The sequence below is a fragment of the Lolium perenne genome, chromosome 2 (genome assembly GCF_019359855.2).
Source record: "Lolium perenne isolate Kyuss_39 chromosome 2, Kyuss_2.0, whole genome shotgun sequence".
NCBI lineage: Eukaryota > Viridiplantae > Streptophyta > Magnoliopsida > Poales > Poaceae > Lolium > Lolium perenne.
Genome location: NC_067245.2, coordinates 216,287,844 through 216,297,164, shown reverse-complemented (window position 1 = coordinate 216,297,164; position 9,321 = coordinate 216,287,844). Strand labels below are relative to the sequence as shown.

The window sequence follows — 9,321 nt, the reverse complement described above, 5'->3', positions numbered from 1 at the left end:
ACTTGGGCCCCCTGCCTGGAGCGGCCTCCTCCCTGGCCATTACCTTGGCGCGGTTGATAGCCACCATAATTGCCACCGCCGCCATGATTGCCACCGCCACTATTATTGTTGTTGCCATTGTAATGATTATTGTCGTTGTATCCACGGCCTCCACCACCGCCAAAATTTCCTCGCCCATTACCACGTCCACCCTTGTTGCGATTCCCGTAATTTCCACGAGATGCAGCGTTCACAGAGGATTCATCACCATTGCCGCTGCCAGGGTTCTGGATATCAAGGCGAGACTCATACGCAAGAAACTGCGAGTAAAGGTCACCGAGGCTCACAGATTGTTGAGCCTTGATCAGGGCTGTAATTGCAGCCACAAAGCCGTTGTATTCATCATCTAGACCAGCGAGAACATAAGAAGCGACATCATCATCGTCTTGAGGCTTGCCAGCCGTACCCATCTCGTCAGATAGAGTCTTGATGCGATCAAAGTAGGCAGCACCTGAGGAGAAATCCTCCCTCTTGGTTTGATTAAGCTGGGTACGCAGATGCACAACCCGAGCCTTTGATTGCGACGAAAACATCTCCGTCACCTTACCCCACACAGCAACGGAACTAGTCAGCCCGACCAGCTGCGTGAGCACTTCTCTCGTCATGTTTCGGAGAAGATAGGCCAGCACCTGTTGATCTTGAGCGATCCATCGTGCATATTCTGGATTGGGCACCATCACCTTAGCGCCCTCCTTGTCCTTTGTTTTGATCCTTTTTTCCGGTTCAGCAACCGAGCCGTCGAGGTAGCCCATGAGTTGAGCGCCTCGGATCTCCGGCAAGACCTGGGACTGCCAGATCAGATAGTTCTCCCTTGTAAGTTTCTCCGACAGATCCCGTTGAGAGACCCGCCCATCATAGCCATGGACGTCGAGGAGGAAGAGGGAGAGAAGCTCATGGCTGATGCGATATGGGAAGACCGGGCTCTGATACCATGTAAAAATAATATGCGGCGATACCCCAAACTAGGGTCGCGTGGTGTTTATATATACGAAGCATACATCGTTACATATGCCTTGCCGTGTAGGCCAAGGACTTATACAAGACCGGATCAACTACAACTCCTATTCAGGTTACATACATTGTTTAACAGTGGTGAGTCCTCTCTCAAGATAGATACTAATGTCGCCGGAGTGTACTCAACGGTTGCTCCTCTGCCCGTGTACTCTTCGGATCCTCCCATTCCTCACCCTCGCATTAATCCATGAGGAGATCCACCATCACTTAATCCTAATGCTTTTTCTTTGTGGCAAACCAATATGAAGTCATATTTAAATTCCTCGTGTATTGAACTATGGAGAATTGTTGTGGAAGGATACAAGTCTCACAATCCTGACGGTTTGTCGCGTAGGGAAGTGGTTGATTGTCAACTCAACGCCACTGCCTTATATACGATTCAACAAGTCGTTAGAGAGGATGATAGACCCTACATCGAGAAGGCTACCACCGCCAAGGATGCTTGGTATATTCTCGCCGAAGTATTTCTTGGAAGCTCAAGCATGAGGCAAAATAAGTTCCAAGAGGCTAGCAATAAAGCCGAAGGATTCTACATGGATGATGGTGAACATAATCGGGATATGTACCGTCGTCTCAAGTCTCTTGCTATCTCCTTCGAGACCTTGGTGCCACTTATGTTGATGATGATTTTATCAAGAGGAAGTACGTCAATGCTCTCTTGCCTTTTGAACTGGCCGATCTAAGGATCCTCAAGAACAAGCACCACTTTGAGAAAATGACCTCCAATGATGTCATGCAAGAAATGGATGCTTTCAAGGTTGAGTCAAAGATTGCGGTTGATAGTCGTGCCCGGGCCATTGGGATGAAGAGAAGTGAAAACCTTGCATTGAAGGCACATGTTTGTGAAGAGGATGAAGAATATTTGAGGGAAACTAAATATGAAGGGCACTCCGAAGAACTCAATCGTGATCTACATGGTCACATTGCTCTTCTCACAAAATCCTTTTGGAGAGAGCCCTCCTAGTACAAGCCAAAGGGAGACCAAAGAGGAGATGCCAAGGGCCCAAGAGTTAGAACTTGCTACAATTGTGGCAATCAAGATCACTTCATTGCCGAGTGCCCATATGAGAATAGAGAAGATCATGGTGGAAAGATCATCCTCAAGGACAAGTCAAAGGCCCCTCACAAGAAGCCATTTGTCAAGAAGAGTGGCTATGACATTACCAAGAAGCCATCGGAGTATGTGTTGATTGCCCGTGAGGAGTATTCTTCCGGAGAAGAAGAAGATGACAAAGACGACTCAAGAAGTGAGATGGCCTCCATTTATATCACCTCCACACCTTCATCATCACTCTTTTAATCCCCCAATGAGGACTCCTCCAACAATGCAAGATGTCTTATGGTCAAGACTTCTCATGTTCTCACCTCCAGAGATGAAGAAGATGTTCACACAGACACATTAAGTGAAAAGGCCACTAGTGCCTCTACCCCTATGACATCTCACTTAGAATCTCCCAATGAGAACCTCTCTTTCAACCTCAACAAGTGCCTCATGGACAAGACTTCCGAGGTAACTACTTCATCCAAACCCACCTCCAAGACTATTGTTTCGGAGTGTGATGTTGAGAGTCTCAAGATAAAGAGAGAAATTATTAGCTTGGATGAATTTATCTCTAACTTGCAAGGTGAAGCCAAAAATCATGTCCAAGTTCTCCTGGATAGGCTTGCACATGCTAATGATCTCCTTGATCTCAAGGAGAGATTTGAGAGAGAAAATGCCGATGAGATTGGTTCATTATCTCAAGCTCTTGGGGAAGAGCAAGAGCTTAGAGAAGCTCTATAGGGAAAGTTGTCTTTCATTGAGGAAACTCACAATGAAACCTTATCGAACCTCACTAAAGAGCGTGATCATGCTATTGCCTTATCAAATGTGCTTAAAAGGGAAAAAGTTGAATTTGGTGTTGGTCATGCTAAACTAAATAAGGAGCTAGAGAAACTTGAAAAGGCTCACAAGGCCTTGGAAACTGAGTTCTCTACCCTTACCAAGTCTCATGAGCAACTTCAAATTCAATTAACTAAAAATGATATGCCTAGTTCTTCTACTTCTTCTTGTGATCATGTAAATGTTATTAAGGAGAACACTAGGTTGAAGGCCATGTTTGCTAAGTCCTTTCCTCCCCAAGGTGAGAAAAGTTTGGATGATCTCTTGAGCAAACAAAGATCAAACAATGGGAAGGTAGGGATTGTATATAATCCAAACACAAGTAAAAACAAGAAGGCAAAGCCCGCACAAGAAAAGGAGAAAAATGTTGTGGGTGGTGATGTCACTAGGGACAATACCATCCATAATAACTTTACAGGAAAGTATAACCCTCATTATGTGCTATTATGTGATTACTATGGTGATTTTTATGCTAAATATGTTGGTCCATATAATGGTTATGTTGTTTGGTCTATTTGGGTTCCTAAGACCCTTGTTGCTAACAAAAGAGGACCCATTGCAAAATGGGGACCTAAAACAAAGACTTGATCTCATGTAGGACTATGTCGCCGGAGGGTCGAAATGGGTGCTTGATAGTGGAGGCACAAGTCATATGACCGGCGGCAAGGACCTCGTGACGGAGTTGAAGCCTAACTTGGACATGTGGACCGTTACCTTCGGCGACAACTCCAAATCCGAGGTATTGGGTCTTGGCAAGGTTGTGGTTGCACACAACATTACTCTTGTGGACGTCATGCTTGTCAAGACTCTTGGTTACAATTTATTGTCCGTTCATGCCCTAGGCAAGATGGGTTTTGCCATCTTCATTGATGTTGATATTGTGGTTCTCTTGCGGAGCAAGACTCTAAAATTCTCTTTCGTTGGGTACGTCGAAAACAACTTGTATGTGGTGGACTTTTTGGGGAAAACCACTACAAATGTGATGTTCTTATTTGGAAAGGCGGACGTGGGTTGGTTGTGGCATAGCCGCTTGGCCCATGTCAACATGAGGACTTTGCAAAGTCTCCACAAGGGAAACCATATTGTGGGACTAAAAGACAATGTTTGTTTTGCCAAAGATCGTGTTTGTAGGGCTTGTGTTGAAGGTAAAATGCATGATTCTCCGCATCCAAGCAAGACCATCATCTCTTCCAAGAGGATATTGGAACTCCTTCATGTGGACCTTTTTGGCCCCACTACTTATGCAAGTCTTGGTGCGAAGAAACATTGCTTGGCTATTGTTGATGATTATTCAAGATATACATGGGTTTTCTTTCTCAAGAAGAAGGATGAGACTCAACAAATCTTCATCGAATTTGCCACCGAGGTGCAACATCAATACAACCTCACTATATTGGCAATGAGAAGTGACAAAGTTCAAGAACTCCACACTCAATGACTTCCTTAGTGATGAGGGGATAAGACATCAATATTTTGTTGCATACACCCCTCGACAAAATGGTGTTGCGGAGAGGAAGAACCGGACTTTCATGGATATGGCAAGGTCTATGTTGTCGGAGTATAAATCTCGCTATGACTTTTGGGCCGAAGCCATCTCTACCGCATGTCATTCTTCAAACCGGCTCTATCTCCACAAGGGGTTGAATAAGACTCCTTATGAAATCCTCATCGGAAACAAGCCCAATATCTCCTACTTCCGAATATTTGGTTGTAAGTGTTTCTATAAAATCAAAGGAGTTTGTTTGTCTAAATTTGCACCTAAAGCTTTGGAGGGTATTTTTGTTGGTTACGGTGCCGAATCTCACACTTATAGAGTCTTTGACAAAGTCTCGGAGATTGTCATTGAATCTTGTAGTGTGACATTCAAAGAAAATGATGGCTCCCAAGTGGGGTAAGTTGATATTTGTGCAGATGATGAAATACCTCAAGACGCCATAGTAAGAATGGGGACGGGATTTCACCTCCCAATTGAGGGACATGATGTGGCGCCTTGGGAAGGACTATGCTCTACTCAAGTGGAGCCCTCATCCTCACAATCTCAACAAGCTCCGGATCTTGTGGACAATGTTACACCAATCGAAGAACAAGCTCAAGACCCTCCCTCTCATGAGCAATATAAAGGACAAGATCAACCTAGTAATATTGATGGAGAAGCACCAGGTGTTGAACAAGAACAACCCAATGATGATGGTGCAACCCCAAATGATGTCCAAGATCAACCTCATGATGAAGAGCAAACTCAAGAAGTTGAGCAAGCTCAAACTGATGGTCAAGACGGGGATCAAAATAGTCAAGAAGACCAAGTGATGCCTCAAAGATCTTTTGAGGACATCGAAGCCCGTCGCAAAATAAGTTTGTAAGAACTTTGGAACTTCGAGGTCACACTATCGATAAAGTTGTTGGTGACTTGAGGAAGCAAATGACCACCCGAAGACAACAAGCCAACTTTAGTGATCATCAAGCTTATATCTCCATGGTGGAATGCTGGTGCGTGACAGGGCTTGCAACGGTGCCAGAAAGTTGTTGGAGATATGCCCAAGAGGCAATAATAAAATGGTTATTATAATATATCTTTGTGTTTATGATAATGTTTACATACCATGCTATAATTGTATTAACCGAAACATTGATACATGTGTGTTATGTGAACAACAAGGAGTCCCTAGTAAGCCTCTTGTATAACAAGCTTGTTGATTAATAGATGATCATAGTTTCATGATCATGAACATTGGATGTTATTAATAACAAGGTTATGTCATTATGTGAATGATGTAATGGACGCACCCATTTAAGCGTAGCATAAGATCACATCATTAAGTTCATTTGCTATAAGCTTTCGATACATAGTTACCAAGTCCTTTCGACCATGAGATCATGTAAATCACTTATGCCGGAAGGGTACTTTGATTACATCAAACGCCACTGCGTAAATGGGTGGTTATAAAGGTGGGATTAGGTATTCAGAAAGTATGAGTTGAGGCATATGGATCAACAGTGGGATTTGTCCATCCCGATGACGGATAGATATACTCTGGGCCCTCTCGGTGGAATGTCGTCTAATTAGCTTGCAAGCATATGAATGGTTCATAAGAGACCACATACCACGGTACGAGTAAAGAGTACTTGTCAGGAGACGAGGTTGAACAAGGTATAGAGATACCGATGATCAAATCTCGGACAAGTAAAATATCACGTGACAAAGGGAATCAGTATCGTATGTAAATGGTTCATTCGATCACTAAGTCATCGTTCAATATGTGGGAGCCATTATGGATCTCCAGATCCCGCTATTGGTTATTGGTCGGAGAGAAGTCTCAACCATGTCTGCGTAGTTCACGAACCGTAGGGTGACACACTTAAGGTTTGATGTCGTTTAAGTAGATATGGAATATGGAATGGAGTTCGAAGTTTTGTTCGGAGTCTCGGATAGGATCCAGGACATCACGAGGAGTTCCGGAATGGTCCGGAGAATAAGATTCATATATAGGAACTCATTTTACAAGTTTGAAAATGATCCGGTGCATTTATGGAAGGTTCTAGAAGGTTCTAGAAAAGTCCGGAAGAAATCACTATGGAAGGCGGAGTCCCGGAGGGACTCCACTAGCATGGTCGGCCTACCCTAAGGGGAGGAGTCCCAGGTGGACTCCACCTAAAGGTGGCCGGCCACCCCCCTCAAGGAAAGGTGGGAGTCCCACGTTGGGTAGGACTCCCCTCTTGAGTAGGTTTCCCACCTATGGCAAGTTTTAGTGTTGGAGTCATATTCGAAGACTTGGACTACAACTCTTGGGGGCTTCCACCTATATAATGAGGAGCAAAGGGGAGGGGCCGGCAACACCAACCCACCTTTGGCCGCAGCCCCCAAGTGGCCGGCGCCCAAACCCTAGCCTCTCCTCCTCCACATAATACTCCCGCAGCGCATAGACCAAGCTGATACGCCTCAAACGTATCTATAATTTCTTATGTTCCATGCTAGTTTTATGACAATACTCACATGTTTTATACACACTTTACATCATTTATACGCATTTTCCGGCACTAACCTATTGACAAAATGTAGGATAACGTTGCATAGAAAACAAAAAATTTCCTACCGCGAACACGCAATCCAAGCCAAGATGCAATCTAGAAGACGGTAGCAACGAGGGGTTATCGAGTCTCACCCTTGAAGAGATTCCAAAGCCTACAAGATGAGGCTCTTGTTGCTGCGGTAGACGTTCACTTGCCGCTTGTTGTCGTCGTGGTGAACAGACAGATGCCATAGGATGGCTTAGATTGGGGCCGAATGGACGCTAGAGGATTCGGGGGAGGGTTTGCGATCAGATGGGATGAACTTCCGGATGGTTTCCTCAAGAACTTGGCCAAGGCCAGAGGTTGAAGAAGAAAGACACAAGGAAGAACTCGCTTTAGATCACTTTCTTCATTGATTCTCACAGGTTACAGGTTTGTGCTTCGTGCCTTGCTACTCCTGTTCGTCGCCCGTAAGGAGGGCTGCCCCCTCTCCTTATATAGGGGAGAGGGTGGCTTATAGTGCAAGAAACCCTAATGGCATCTTTGACTAGACAAACTACTTTATAAAGCTACTTTACAAAGCTACTTTAATCATAGATGACACCGGGGTCCTCTTTAATCAGGGAGGCTGACGTCCTCCGGCTTCTTTCTCCGTCATCTTCTTCTTTATCGTCAACCCTTCGTTTAAAGCTACTTTGCTTAGCTCATCTTTGTCTTCTAGCTCTGGAGAGAATCTTTGACCAGTCTTGCCGACATGCTCTTCTTTCCGGTGGCCCGGTACCTTTTCTATCCGGTTCCGGTATACCTCCCCTGAGGGTACCGGCTTAGCCCTGCTCAGCCGAACGCCTATCTTATGCTCCGGTATGAACATTTAACCGGTATCCTGATGGCTCAAACCATCCGGTTTGGCATGCCTTTGGCATACCGGGGGTCATCCCCCCAACATTAGTCCCCGAAGCTGGTATAGTCTGGCGGATCCTATCCAACAGACCATGCCAGGTTCTCATGTCTTTGGATACCGGTTTAATCCATCCGGCGTTGGGCTTGGATCCGGCATCTTTGCCCGGATTTTCATTATCTTTATTTGCAAGTCATTCTCCGGCATCTTATCCTCCGGTATCTTAGCCATTAAACACCTCCTCGGCGAAGTCGAGAATATCTTGGGCCCCGCGCCTGACAGAGACATGCGCACTGTGACTGACGCGCCAGTGTCAGGGGTCACTTCCCTTCGGCTTCTGCGCCAGCATTTATTGCGGCACATCAGATCCCCGCGGCCGTTCCAGATCCGTGTGGCCTTCTTGTGGCAAACGGTTTTCCGCACGCGTGTGTGTGTGCCACGTGGCGGCCCGTGGAGCGAACCGTCGCGGCCCACGATCTGAACCACCGAGGCCCGGCGGTTTTCTGGCCCACGTCGCCCCATTCCTTTATAACGCGAAACTGCTCCTCCTTCTTCCTCTCCTCGCATTCTCCACTTCCTCGCGCTCAGTGCCTTTGCCCTCTGCGCCTCCGCCTCTCCGTTCGCCGTTCAAGCTCCGCCGCCCGACGGACTTTCGCTGCCGTTCCGCCGGAGGCCGCTGAACTTCACCGCGCGAGGAGCCTCTGCAGCACACCTGTCGCGGTTGCTGCATTAGCACTTCCTCGAACTCTTCCTCACCTCGCCGTCGACGGACCTCTTCACCGGCCGCAGGCTCGCCATCTCTCCGGCGAACTCCTTCTTCTGCAACTCCACCGCCTCAGGTTAGGCCCGATGCGCCTCTACCTCTCTTCTTCTTGCTTTCCAGATCTTGGGGCGGTAGAGTATTTATCCTCTCTTTATTTTGCTTTTTCTCTTACTCGTAGATCTTCGCGTGAGGGTCTCTTTGGGGAAAACTGTTTTTTGGTAGATTCCGGCGTCACCTAGATCCATATGTCTAGCGAAGGGTCTCTCCCCGCTGCCACCTCTAGTAACCAAGGCAGTAGCACCTCCGACGGGCTAACCGAAGATCTCGCCCGGATGGATTTGGCGTCTAGCCGAGACCAAGAGGCCGGCACATCTAGCCGGGCCTCCGGAAAGGATCTTTCCGGTAAGACACGCGGAGCCTGGAGGGGTTCCGACGTGACTCAATATGAGATCGACTGGCTCTACCGGTCCAGGAGGATTCCGGAAGGAGTCATCTGCCGGCTTCCAGGTGACGAAATCGAACCGGTGCTCGAACCCGGTGAGGTCGTTGTTTTCCTTGCTCATTTTGAGCGTGGCTTCGGCCTTCCTGCCTCCGATTTCTTCCGCCAATTTCTTGACTTCTATCGACTCCAACCTCACCACCTTCCCGGCAATGCCGTTTTTTATCTTTCTTGTTTTGTGGCCTTCATGGAGGGCTACATCGGCATCCGTCCCGCTC

At 46.8% G+C, this 9,321-nt stretch overlaps 1 non-coding gene across 1 annotated transcript; it reads right to left on the bottom strand.

Annotated features, from left to right (window-relative positions):
* Positions 1–291: 291 nt before the first annotated feature.
* Positions 292–431, bottom strand: LOC127337303 (small nucleolar RNA Z247). The gene has a single exon (XR_007873715.1). It is a non-coding gene; the product is annotated as a small nucleolar RNA Z247 (small nucleolar RNA).
* Positions 432–9,321: the final 8,890 nt, after the last annotated feature.